At 40.9% G+C, this 12,436-nt stretch overlaps 1 long non-coding RNA gene across 2 annotated transcripts in view; it reads left to right on the top strand.

Moving 5' to 3' along the window:
* LOC114006405 (uncharacterized) overlaps nt 1–10,016 on the top strand; it is a 24,673-nt gene extending 14,657 nt beyond the window's left edge. For both annotated transcript variants that reach the window (XR_003548122.1, XR_003548123.1), the window contains exons 2-3: nt 1,968–2,032; nt 9,900–10,016. This is a non-coding gene — a long non-coding RNA (uncharacterized LOC114006405). The remainder of the gene's footprint in view (nt 1–1,967; nt 2,033–9,899) is intronic.
* The last annotated feature ends 2,420 nt before the right edge of the window (nt 10,017–12,436 follow it).

Below are 12,436 nucleotides of genomic sequence, written 5' to 3'. Positions count from 1 at the left end.
ACACACACACACACACACACCCATTGAACCACAGCTTATGATATATTAGATCCCTCTGGTAAAAATTTTATAGTTTTTAAGCTACATACACGCAAGTAATTTGGGGGGAAAAAAGATATTGTTCCCTGGTCCAACTTATTTGATCTTCCCAATATTCTAGGGAAATTACTATAGAACTCGGCATCTTTAAGATAACTAACCGCAAACTAGTAGATACGGGTGACTGAAAAGCAGAATTTTTCTAAAGTGTTACATCCCTTCAAGGAATTATATGACTCTCTTGTGTAATCAATTGACTTAACAGTTTGCTTTACGATTTTATTCTGTGAAAATAACCTTAAAACCTTCTACCGAATTATTACTTCTCTTTATCATCTGATGAAATGTTTCTGTGCAATTTGTACAAATCTGATACATGCAAAAGGTAGCAAAGTAAACCTGACACTTCTTCACTGTCATTGCTCTGTACTGAGAAACATGTCATTTTCAATGTACAGTCATTTTCCTTGAAGTGCTCAGAACATTGAGTGCTACTTTTTAAAAAGGAGTACCTGCTTACCTGTTTGCTAAGGCACACAGGTATCTGGTAACTCTAACGAGTTAAGTGACTTTCAACTTGCTACTATACCAATAATAAGGCTATCTTACAGCTTTGGAAGGTAACTATGTCAAATCACCACTACACCTTAAATACAGAAGACAGTGGCAACATGATTCATTTAACAGATTTTTTTTTTTTTTGGTATGTGTGTTTACATTACTGACAAAGAGCCGTATTTATTTAATGGTGCAAGGAGTCAAACAACTCTTGCCCCTGCTGGAAGCATCTTGTGTGCATGTAAAGGTGAATACATGCATGGATGTATCCACCTTTTAAAATCACGATAATATATGCTCATGGTAAAAAAAATCAAACTGTAGAGAAGTTGTAATGAAAAGCAACAGAACCTCACCCAACTCTCCACTTTGAGTCATACTTCTCAGAAACAACCATTTATAAGCTGGTTTTCCAATGGCATTTCCCTAATTCTGAATAGTATTTTGAACCACTAGATCTTACAGTAGATCTATTGTATCTATCTATTGACTGCCTCCTTTGAAATATGAATATTTGGTTCATATCCATTCTCTTCAATTCTCGCTTCCAGATTTTTAATTGATTTTATTTTAGTTTCCCTGTTACTGTTAGATCTTTATAGAGTACATGCAAACCTTGGTTTCTGATCCCATCAATTTTAGGTAGTGTCTCCTTATGCTCAAAATATGTAAAATAATGTTGGATAAAATGTACTTGCTATTTATTATGTTCCAGACACTTCTTTAGGCTTTTTACAGGAATAATTTTACTGAATTTTTTTTTAAAGAGATTGTTGCTATAGGATGTGTATGCTTGCTGGAGAGACAGAGAGAGACAGAGGGAAATAAGTTGCTGGAGAGACAGAGAGAGACAGAGAGACAGAAAGTGAGAAATCACCCGCCAGGGGGATTGCCATGCCACAATCCCTTCTCTGACATTCTTCTCTCAGGATTTTGGGCATGCACACACACATACCTGGTGTGAGTTTAAGTCACCAGGTCCAGGACTCAAACTGCAGTCGACTATGTAGGAGTCCAGTGATGTAACCATTATGCCATCTGCTAGTCCTGATTTTACTGAGTTTTTATAGCAAAACTATGAAATATCATTCCTAATTCACAGACGAGAAGACTAAGGGCAGTAAGATGGGGATAACCTGCCTAAGGTGACAAGGCAGGTAGGGTGACAGGGATTCAAGAGCAGGTAATCTGAATCTGGACCCACGAAGCTCTGCGCCCATGATGGCAGAAGTGTCCCAGTGACCCTCTACCCCTCCTCTACTACTCCCCCACCTATCAACTACATCTGTATTTTTACAGTGTCAAGATAGGTAATATTTAGTTTATCATATAATCATTTAAATCTGTTTTTGTTTGTTTGTTTGTTTTAGGGGTCAATTCCAGAGGTTGAAAATTGTATTGTGGCTACGTAAATATTCCCAGCAGAACCAAGAAGGTATCATGATTACATTTTCTTCTCTACCTCTTCAACATGCCTGGTGTGAGTTTTAAGCTGCCAGATCTGGGACTTGAACTGTAGTCGACTACATGGGAGTCTAGTCACATAGCTATTATGCCATCTGCTAGTCCCAATGACAGAGTCTTTTAATGTCCTTTATTTGTAACCACTCTAAACTCAGAAGATATCTGTTACAAGTTCCATGTCTCATGTCTGACTTCACACACTGAATCAGTTGCTAATAGCTGCCTTCTATTTTGGTGGCTGTTTGATATTGCCTGATCCTCAGATAATTTTATCCCAATCAGCAGGCTCAGTTTCACTGATAAAAAGGCAAGTTTGTACGTGTATTGTAAGAGCTCACATTTTATTGAGACACAGCACATGAATGACAATGCCTTGTCAACTAAAGAACTTAATGGTATTATCGTTTTATAAAGATTGCTTTAGTCTCCTATTTATGAGAGTGATTTCCTGATTCATGCTAAGAATCACAATACACCTTAGCTAACAAATCATACCCGTGTTTTAGAAAGGAATGCTTTGGCAAGTTTATTTTAATCACGAAACATACTGGGCAAAATTACTGTAGGGTAAGTGCAACAGAATTCCCACAGGATGTTGCCTCTGTCCTACTGTCACAGTGGAAATGTTAAGGACACAAACTCTGAAATTCAATGGCCTGGGTTAAAATACTGGGTCATACACTTAGTTCAGTTAGTCATTTAAGTCCTGTTGTGTCTGGTCTTTCACTTATAGAATGGGGACAAATAAAGTGCATACCTTGAAACAGCAATCCTCATTTTTGGCACCAGGAGCTGGTTTCATGGAAGACGATTTTCTCCATGGACCAGGGGTGGAAGTAGAGTGGAATTATGGTTTAACAGAGTGCTCAACCAAGACTTCTTTCCTGCATAGTTCACAATATGGTTTGTGTTCCTGTGAGAATCTAGGATCTTAGGCAGTAATGTGAGTGATGGGGAGTGGCTGTAAATACAGATGAATCTTTGCTCGCATGACCACCCACTGCTCACCTCTTGCTGTGTGGCCTAATTCCTAATAGGCCATGGACTGGTACCAGTTTGGCAGGTACTAACTAATTGGTCAATATATATTAGCCATTATTATTATGGAGGGTGGCCATTATTACCCACAGCAACAGAGGAAACATTGCCGAACTAGATTAAAATTTTTGGAATTATCTTCCAGTATCTTTGGAGCTGATGATGAAACTTGAGACTATTCCCATGAAATTACAAATGAGAATCAGTCAAAAGCCACTTATATTTTTCACCTAGTTTGCATTTAGATCTATTGGGGCTCATGTTACACTTCAGAAACTCTCATTAGGCCAGTTTGTTCTGGGTTTGGCTGTAGACTTTTTGGAGGTTGCCTTAATGAAGTGTGTATCTGTGTGTTCATTATTTCTGTGACATCAAGATGCTCATGGGGAAAACTTATGCTGATGCCAGCTGGTCCTGGAAGTTGCAGCAGGGATGAGCTTCATAGAGCTCATGGTCATTGCCCCTTTCTCAAATCTCCTTTCTTGTGAAGCAATTGAATGCCCTACTAGTGGGAATTTATGAAAGGATTTGTAGCTATTCAAAGAATTGTTAAGAGGGCTGTAGAAACAGACTTAGATACTTCAAGAAGAACAACACCTACATTTTAGCCACAGACTCAGAAGGTCAAGATCTTGACCTTGCAAAGAGTGTTCTTCAGTAGTTACTCAATTGCAAAAAAAAGAAAGAAAGAAGAAAGAAGAAAAAGAAAGAAAGAAAGAAAGAAAGAAAGAAAGAAAGAAAGAAAGAAAGAAAGAAAGGAAGGAAGGAAGGAAGAAAGAAAGAGAGGAGAAGAAAAAGAGAGGAAACAACTGCATACTTACTTATAATTCCTCACTTGTGAATCAAAACTACACGTTAGTGCATCAGATTGGCAGAGCTGGGTCATATGTCTGCAGTTTAGCTATAATTGAAGCTGAGAATTTGAGTCTTATTTCTCTGGGGCAGTGGGACTGAAAAAGTGTGGCAATCATTCAGAAGATTATAAATAGCCACCAAATTACAAATGTCCAATAGATTCTTCTACTTCTTTCTATCCCACTCCCCTGGATTCTAGTCAAGTCCTTTTTATGGAGATCTTCCATAAACTGCCTCTTACTCAAGAAAACCTTCCATGACTCCTTAGACTTGGCTGGATTACCAGATTGTAATATTATAAAGGAAGCAGCTGTGTCTGTTTAGTGCTATTCTTTCTCTGTAAATCCTATCTTCTACCACAACCAAAATCAACCGCCATCACATGGACCATCTTACAATTAGGACATGTGAAATTCTACCATACTGGAAGGCAGTATAGACTTGGGGGCTGTATTTTCAGCTCAACATAATGCCAAACACAAAATGGAATGCCATTCTATGTTGAGTAACTAACCTATAGCCTGGCTCAATGCTTAGAACAAGCAATAGACTAGCCATTCTTTTATAACAGTTGGACTGTATTTCAAATAGTGTGTGTAAAAATCTCCCTCAAACTTTAACACAGCCCTCTTTGACTTTACTGATTTTATGAGGCTGTGGTCAACAAGTCGGAGTCACAGAAGCTAGCCCAAACTGATAATGCCGCCAATACTACCAGGCTTACTTAAAAGTGGATGAAGCACTTTCACATATACCATGTCATTGATCCTCAGAACAGTTCTGTTCAGAAATTGGAGGAGGAGTTATCTCCTTTTACAGACGAGAAAATAAAGGTTAAGGTTAAGGGATGTGGCAGGTTCCTAACAGTGACTACAGGAAATGCCAAGGCAGGATCTGTCATTCTTCACTTTACTGTGCTACTATCATGATGAAAAGCACAACTTGTCCCAATTCTGGAAAGATATGGGCAGAGAACCCCGTACGATAGAGGAGAATGTTCCTCTTTGGTTCAGCCAATCTAGTGTCACAGAATGAATAATCTCAAAGCCTGAGTCAGTGCTCTGGCCAAGAGAATTGTCCCTCCACTCAACATGCACTTATGGAAGAGCAGACTTTTGGGAGTGTGATGCTGGACACTGGTCTGCTTGGGCCCGGATTCTCTGAGGGATTGTTTTGGTCCATGTAGAAAGGCAGCCTGCTGACAGTCCCACACACAACAACAAGAATGCTACTACATGCCTAGAGACCTAATTTAGCAAACATCATAGGATGCTCAATTGCCAGCCACTGAGAGTACAAAGATGAAGAAAACATACTTGCTGCCCACTGTGTGTGTGTGTGTGTGTGTGTGTGTGTGTGTGTGTCCCTAAGATGTGGTCTGGTCTAACACAAGCTTCATCTTTTTCATTTGGAATCACTGGTTGTTTAACTCAAATATTTATTTATTTATTTATTTTTAATTGCCAGGAGGCAAGTGCATTTGCCAGAGAGAAAGGGAAAGAAAGCATGCTGCAATTCTTCCTAATTTCTCCAATCTGTTGGCATTTTGAGCATGCATGCACATATGCCTGGCATATTTTCCAAGCATCCAGGGCTCAGATTTGAACCATGATTGGCCATGTTGGACCTGGCTCCCTTAACCAGTAGGCTATGGGGCCAGCCCAACCTGTATCATGTTCTGAAGGAATAACCTTCTGAGTCTTGTTTCTTGTAACTCTTTTGTAGCCGATGCCATTAATTTGGGTAAGCCTATGATCCAAGGGTGTTTTTTAGACATGATGAGAATACTTTGGTGGTGTTCCACATTGTTAATCTTTGTTTTCCCACTTTTATTCCCTTGTTGGTCTTCTATTCTGCACACTAAATATTAGGTTTAGTGACTATTTATTTGCATACCATGATTAATCTAACCTAGGGGGTTCTTTGCATCCTATCAAGGCAGAAGGATAACAGGTGAAATGCAGGTAGGTTCTGGTGGGACACTGTCAGGCACTACAAATCCAGTTAACTCTATTACTGAAGACAAATACTGGCATCTACATTTAAGACTCAGAGAAATCTCTGAGAAATACTTGCTATTCTTTGCCATAAATATCCAAGTTGAATGGCTGTCATTGATCAAGATGCAAAGTTATTAGGTGCAATTAAGTGGAGAAGAGATTTACAGTTTCCAATAGGAGTTCAATATTTACTGTAACTGAATTATTCAATTCTCATATCAACTTTCATCATGGCTTAAAAGCAAAAACTTCTGGTAGAATATACACTTTTGGCTCCTTCCCACTCTAGCATGTTGTTTCTTCCTCTCGCTTTCACAAATTCCCACCTTACCCTGGCTGTATCAGCAGCTCCCAACCTTTCTGGAATCAGGGACTGGTTTTGTGGAAGATATTTTTCCATGGATGGGGAGGGGTGATTGATGACAGCATGCAACCTCCAGCCTTCACATGCGCAGTTCAGAGTAGAGTTCATGCTCTTATGAGAAGGTGATGCCACCACTGATCTGACAGGGGACAGAACTCAGGTGGTAATACAAGTGATGGGGAGTGGCTGTAACTACAGATGAAACTTTGCTTACTTATTGGTCACTCATCTCCTGCTATACGTCCTGGTTCCTAACAGGTCACAAACTGGTACTGGTCCATAACCTGGGATTTAGGGACCTCTGTGCCATATGACCCATCTTAAACACATAAAAGTTTATCCTTCAGACTTGATTTTTAGTATTTTCCTTTTGGCCTTACTTATTTCCTTCAATATTCTCCATCCTGGCCCTTAGAGTCCCATTATCTAGACCAGGACCTAAAATATTTATACTGGGGCCAGCAGGTGGCACGGTGGTTAAGGTGCTGGAAACCCACAGGACTGACCACAGTTCGTGTCCCTGACTTGGTGGCTTGCTTTCTGGCTTTCTCTCTCTATCTCTTTCTGGTGAGTGACATGCCCTACAGCAAAATTTAAAATAATAATAATAATAACAGAAATTAAATAAATAATCCTTTAAAAATATTTTTACTTAGGGTTAAAATAGACTGAGTGTATATCACACTTTCTTACTCAACTGCATCCTTAAAATTTAAGGTTATTTTGAACTAATGGCAGTGATTGCTATGGTTCTATCCTTAATCAAAAACAAAAAGAAGGGGCTAACAGGTTGTGTGGAGGTAAGGTGCTAGATCCCACATGGGTGGCTACACAGTTGAGTCCTAGTGGCTTGAAAATTATGCCAGGCACATGTGCATGTGTGCCCAAAAATCCTGAGAGAAGACTGGAGGAGAAAGGATTGTGACATAGCTACTCCTTCCCACCCCACCTCCCGAGATGATATTTCTCTGGTGACTGTATACACCCTATAGAAAAAAAGGTAATAGGCAAAACATATGCAATTAATTACCGAAGGCTCTAAAAACTGATTGCCTGGGCCAGGCATGTGATATGGTAGTTAAGGCAACTGGATCCCACATGGCTGATGGTGTGGTTTAAGTTCTGGACCTAGAGTCTTGAAAAACATGACGGGTATGTGTGCACGTCTGCCCCAAATCCCAAGAGAATGGAAGAGAAGGAATTTCAGCATGGCCATCCCCCTAGATGGGTGTTTTCTCACTTCTGCTCTCTCTCCAAAGAGTGCATGCATTCTACAGCAAATTCAAAAAACAAACACCAGTGAAAACACCAACACTGATTTCCTGAAATTGAAACTCTTTTCTGTGTTTTTCGGCTATGTAATCTTGGGGAAGTCATTAATTTCTCAATACTCAGTTTCTTCATCTTTAAAATGGGAATGGCAATAACATACCTGCTTCATGGAGCTGCATTAAAAGTATTTCTTATTCCCATTAATTTTTGTTGTTGTAAGTTTATTACATAAAACTATATTAAGTTATCTATCTGCCAGGCATTTTGTGAGATGTTGAGGGTAAAAATGCTCATTTCTAGTTGGGGAAACACTCAAACAAAAAGGTGACAATAAGCTAACCTAATAAGCATGCACTAGGAGTAAGACCCCATGCTTTGAAAGCACACAGCAAGTTAACTTCACTCAGCCCTGGGAAATTGGAAAGGCTTCTGTAAAGGAGTGGCATGATGCTGAGTCCTGAAGGATGAGAAGAAGTTAGCCTAGCAGAGTGGAAATCACTTCCTAAGCAAAGAGAACAGCACATGCAGGGACAGAGGCTGAAGAATGGTTAGGGCTAATTTCACAGAACAGCATGGCCAGTAGTAGAGTGTGATGGTTGGGAAGAGGCATGATGTCAGGAGATCTATAAAGATGGGACTCTAGAGATAGAGCCCAATGAAGGCATCAGGACACAGAAGGACCATGTGGGCACCAGGGCATCTGAAGAGTAGGGGAGGGAAGAGGTGGATGGTGAGCGTCCACAAGGTCCAACAAGAGCAGCAGATGGAGAGCCCAGCAGAAGTGCAAAATGGATAGAACCTGGGGATTCAGATGGGAAAGCCATCAGTATCCACTTGACATGGTATTATATATGGTCTCTTCAGTGTAGATGGAACACCAGGGGAAACTATGGAGTAAGGGAAATGGACTCAACATGGCTAGAAGGTCTGGTTGTGGATCTATGGTCAAAGATTAATAACAGACAGAGGGCATGAGGCCACAGCAGAAGCAACCAGACCTGCAGCAAAGCTGATACGAGTAGCTACTGAGAGCAGTGAACTTGCTCCTTAAATGTCCTTGTCAACAGAATCAGTTCTAGGATATGAGGCAGGCTTAAAACTTGCAGAGTAGGGCAGAGGTTGGTGTCACACCTCTCAAGCCATATTGGACTGAAACATACTGATATTTCAGAAGATTGACAATTCATGCCTTTTCAAACCAATATTCTTCAAATATTTGTTCACAATATGTTTATAGGAAAGGTTGACTGCTGCATGTGAGGAAGGGAGAATTGTCTTTCTTTTACCTCCTCAGCAATTGAGCTGTGACCACCGTCTTTGCCAAAGCTACAGTGAACAAGACCCACTCTTCCCAGACATCTGCACACCTTGAACCTGCTTTTCAAGGCCTCATTTCAATGTCCACCTCAAGGACCTTAATATTGTCCCTCCCAACTCCTTTCAGAGGTCTCCTTGAAAAAACAATTTCAGTGAATATCATTCTTCCCATTTCCCCACAAAAGTTCATTTCCAGTGTCCTTTTAGCTCTGGGTACTATTTAATAATCCATACTGTACATGTGCTAAAGATCGATCAGAATGGCTGCCGCCTTACTTAGCACAGAGTAAGGCCTAGACATGGACCTGGGTCAGGCATTAAACTTTTCATTTCTGCCTGGTGAAGTCTAGAATGGGGTAAGATACTTCTGGAAGTATCAGTGGAGGGACTAGGGGACAAGGATGGTGATCTAGACACTTGTGGGGCTCAAGGAAACTAGCTTGGAAATAGTTCAACATTTTAGGAAATGGAATAATTATATTGGTGCATATCGTTAAGTTGTGTACCTGTTTTTGTTAGTCTGTTATTTCTTCTCTGAGAGAGAGAAAGAGGGTGAGAGACAGGCACCCAAAAGAGCTTCCACGCCACAATCATCCTTCGTCTCAGACAACCCAGATCACAGACACATATGTGTGCCTGGTATGTACAGGGAGGTCCTGGATGCGAACGCAGGACTTCCCCATGTGGGTCTAATTGTCATCACTGTGCTACCATCTGCCCTCTCAGCCCTGGTTTTGACACCTATCAAAGGTGGGCGACCTGAGAACTTACTTCGTTTCCTTATTTCTTAGTCCAGCTCTGGGCTCCGGTGATGGTGAGGGAAGACACAGATAGAAAAGCAGGTAGATTAGTCCATGTGTGACGTGTTAAGTTTATTCTTGGGAAGGAAAACATATACTCACATATACATATGTGTGTGTACATTTGCACAAATGATTAAAGAACTGAGAATCCCCTTCTTTTGCATCTCTCTGTTCTCTTTCACCTACAAGAGCAAGGAACTGTCTTGGGACTAGAATCATCTGACTGTGAACACAGATCTCAGCATTACTCAAGCTGTCTAGCAAGTGGGAGAGAGTTAGATGGATCCAACTTGGCCATAGTTCTCCTGCATTTGCCTCTGTGGTGAGTCAAAGTTTTCAAAATGTCATCACACTTTTCTTTGGAACAAAGTGCCTGGTTTCTGTAAGTCGCAGAAAGGAACAGATAGTCTTTGCCCTAAAATCGCAGGTCCCTGTGTAGTCACTAGGGAAGCTACTCAGGGAGTGTTGATCTGGCTACACTGCTGCTCACCCATCTGGGTTAATTTTTCCTCCAAAGCATTCATAATGCACAATGGTCTCAAGTATGAGAGCTACAATGCATCCTGTGGAAGTAGTTTCGATGTTTTGATAGTATAATTTTTTATAGCTCAATTTTATTGGATATTTTATCACTTTGCAACAATTTGCTTATTTTTTTTTTATGAGGCAGCTGGATCCCACATGGCTCACCATGGGGTTTGAGTCCTAGCTGGGTGGCTTAAGAAACATGCCAAGTGTGTGTGCATGCTTGCCCAAAACCCCATAAGGAGAGAGAAATGGAGAAGGGACTGCAACGTGACCATTCCCCATGAGAGGTGCCTTTTTCTTTCACTCTGTCTCTCTGGCAAACACATGTGCCCCCTAGCAAAAAACCAAACCAAACCAAAACAAAACATTATATATAGTTGGTTGGAAGTAGATTTTCCACAGGTGATAAGGCTTAGCAATGACTATAGTCATTACATATGCTGTCACAATAACGATGATGCAGACATATAGTCTGTTCTCCCATAATGTGTGTTCTTTTAATGCTAGTTAACGCATCCATGACCAGTAAGTAGGAGAATGAAGTCAGAGGAAGTTGTGTGGGTTCATGCACAATTTTCCCCAGCATATTCATGCTTTAAAGCTCTTCAAGTCAAGCTTTTAGGCCAGCCAGTGACATGGTGGTTAAAGTGGCTGGATCCCACATGGCATGGTTAGAGTCCTGCACCCAGAAGCTTGAAAAACATGCAGAGTGTGTGTGCATGCATGCCCCAAATCCCTAGAGGAGACTGGAGTAGAGGGAATTGCAGCATGGCCATCCCCCCTGTGGGTAATTTCTCTCTCTCTCTCTTTCTTTCTCTTTCTCCCACCAGAGAGTACTCATGCCCTATAGCAAAAACAAAAAACAGCACTAAACCAAGAAAGCCAAGCTTTCTAAGGCCAGATGGTGACACGATGGTTAAACACACTCTTTAAGCCAGTTCCACATGGGAAGATTTCAAGTTCAAGTCTGGAGACTTCCCTGAGTATGCCAGGCATGCTCTTGTCTGCGATGAGAGGCTAGCTGAAGGCTGAGGGTAGATCACAGCATTAAGATCCTGGTGGGGGATGGGACCAGCAGTTAGTGTAATGGCTATGTCTCTGGACTCCCATGTAGTCAGCCGCGGTTCGAGTCCCTGACCCAGTGGCTTAAACTCATGCCAGGCGTGTGTGAGTACGTGCCCAAGATCCCGAGAGGAGAATGGAGAAGGGATTGTGGCATGGCCAGCCCCTCTGGGGGGTGATTTCTCGCTGTCTGTCTCTCTGTCTCTCTCTGTCTTTCTGGAGAGTGCATATGCCCTATAGCTAAAAACTTCTCAAAAAAAAACAAAAAACAAAAAACGATCCTGGTGGGGGGTGCTCTTGCTCTCTCTCTTTAGAAATACATGAATATATAAATGTTAAAAATAATATCAAGCTTTTACCAAGAGAAAAGACTTCACATTGTATTAAGACTTTAAGGTAAAAAGCTATATATTCTGTATAAATGTCTTCTTTGTAAAAAATGTGACTCATTTAGTGGCTTCAAAAACTGCTAGATTTTTTTCTTTGTTGAGCTCTCTGTGGAGTTTCAAGTAGAAATGAAGAAGCCTGAAGAAAATTCCTTCATGTTAGAAGAAAAATTAACAACAATAAAAAAGGTTACCTTTAAATTGTATTTTAAATTTTAGTTTAACTGCTTTCTATGGAAGTGACTGTCTTCAAGGACATTCATTTCAGAAGATGAAGGAAGCATGATTCCATGATAAAAGGCCACAAAGGCTGGAACATCAGAGATTCTATGACAATGTCCATGGAAGTGTAATCACACGGGTATGACTTACTAGGGTTCTGATTGGTTGTGTTGGAGTGCTGATTTCAAATTGCATTGGTTTCTAATAGTCTGCCCTTACTGTTATTTTCATTTCTGAGAGAGAGGATTTTTTTTTTTCTCTTTTTGCTATAAGGTGCATGTGCTTGCCAGAGAGACAGAGAGATACAGAGAGACAGAAAGCAAGAACCCTCCAACCCACACCTCCCAGGATGGATGGCCATGCTGGAATCCCTTCTCCTCCTGGGATCTTGGGTACGCATGCACATGCACCCAGCATGATTTTCAAGCTACCAGGTTCAGGACTTGAATCGTGGTCAGCCATGTGGGAGTTCAGCAATGAAACCGCTATGCCATCTACTGCCCCTCAAGATTAATTTCTAAGAACTCT

Source organism: Tupaia chinensis, unplaced genomic scaffold (assembly GCF_000334495.1).
Source record: "Tupaia chinensis unplaced genomic scaffold, TupChi_1.0 Scaffold147554_1, whole genome shotgun sequence".
NCBI classification, from domain to species: Eukaryota; Metazoa; Chordata; class Mammalia; order Scandentia; family Tupaiidae; genus Tupaia; species Tupaia belangeri.
Note: the sequence above shows the minus strand (reverse complement) of the source record. Positions and strands in the feature narration are given on the sequence as shown.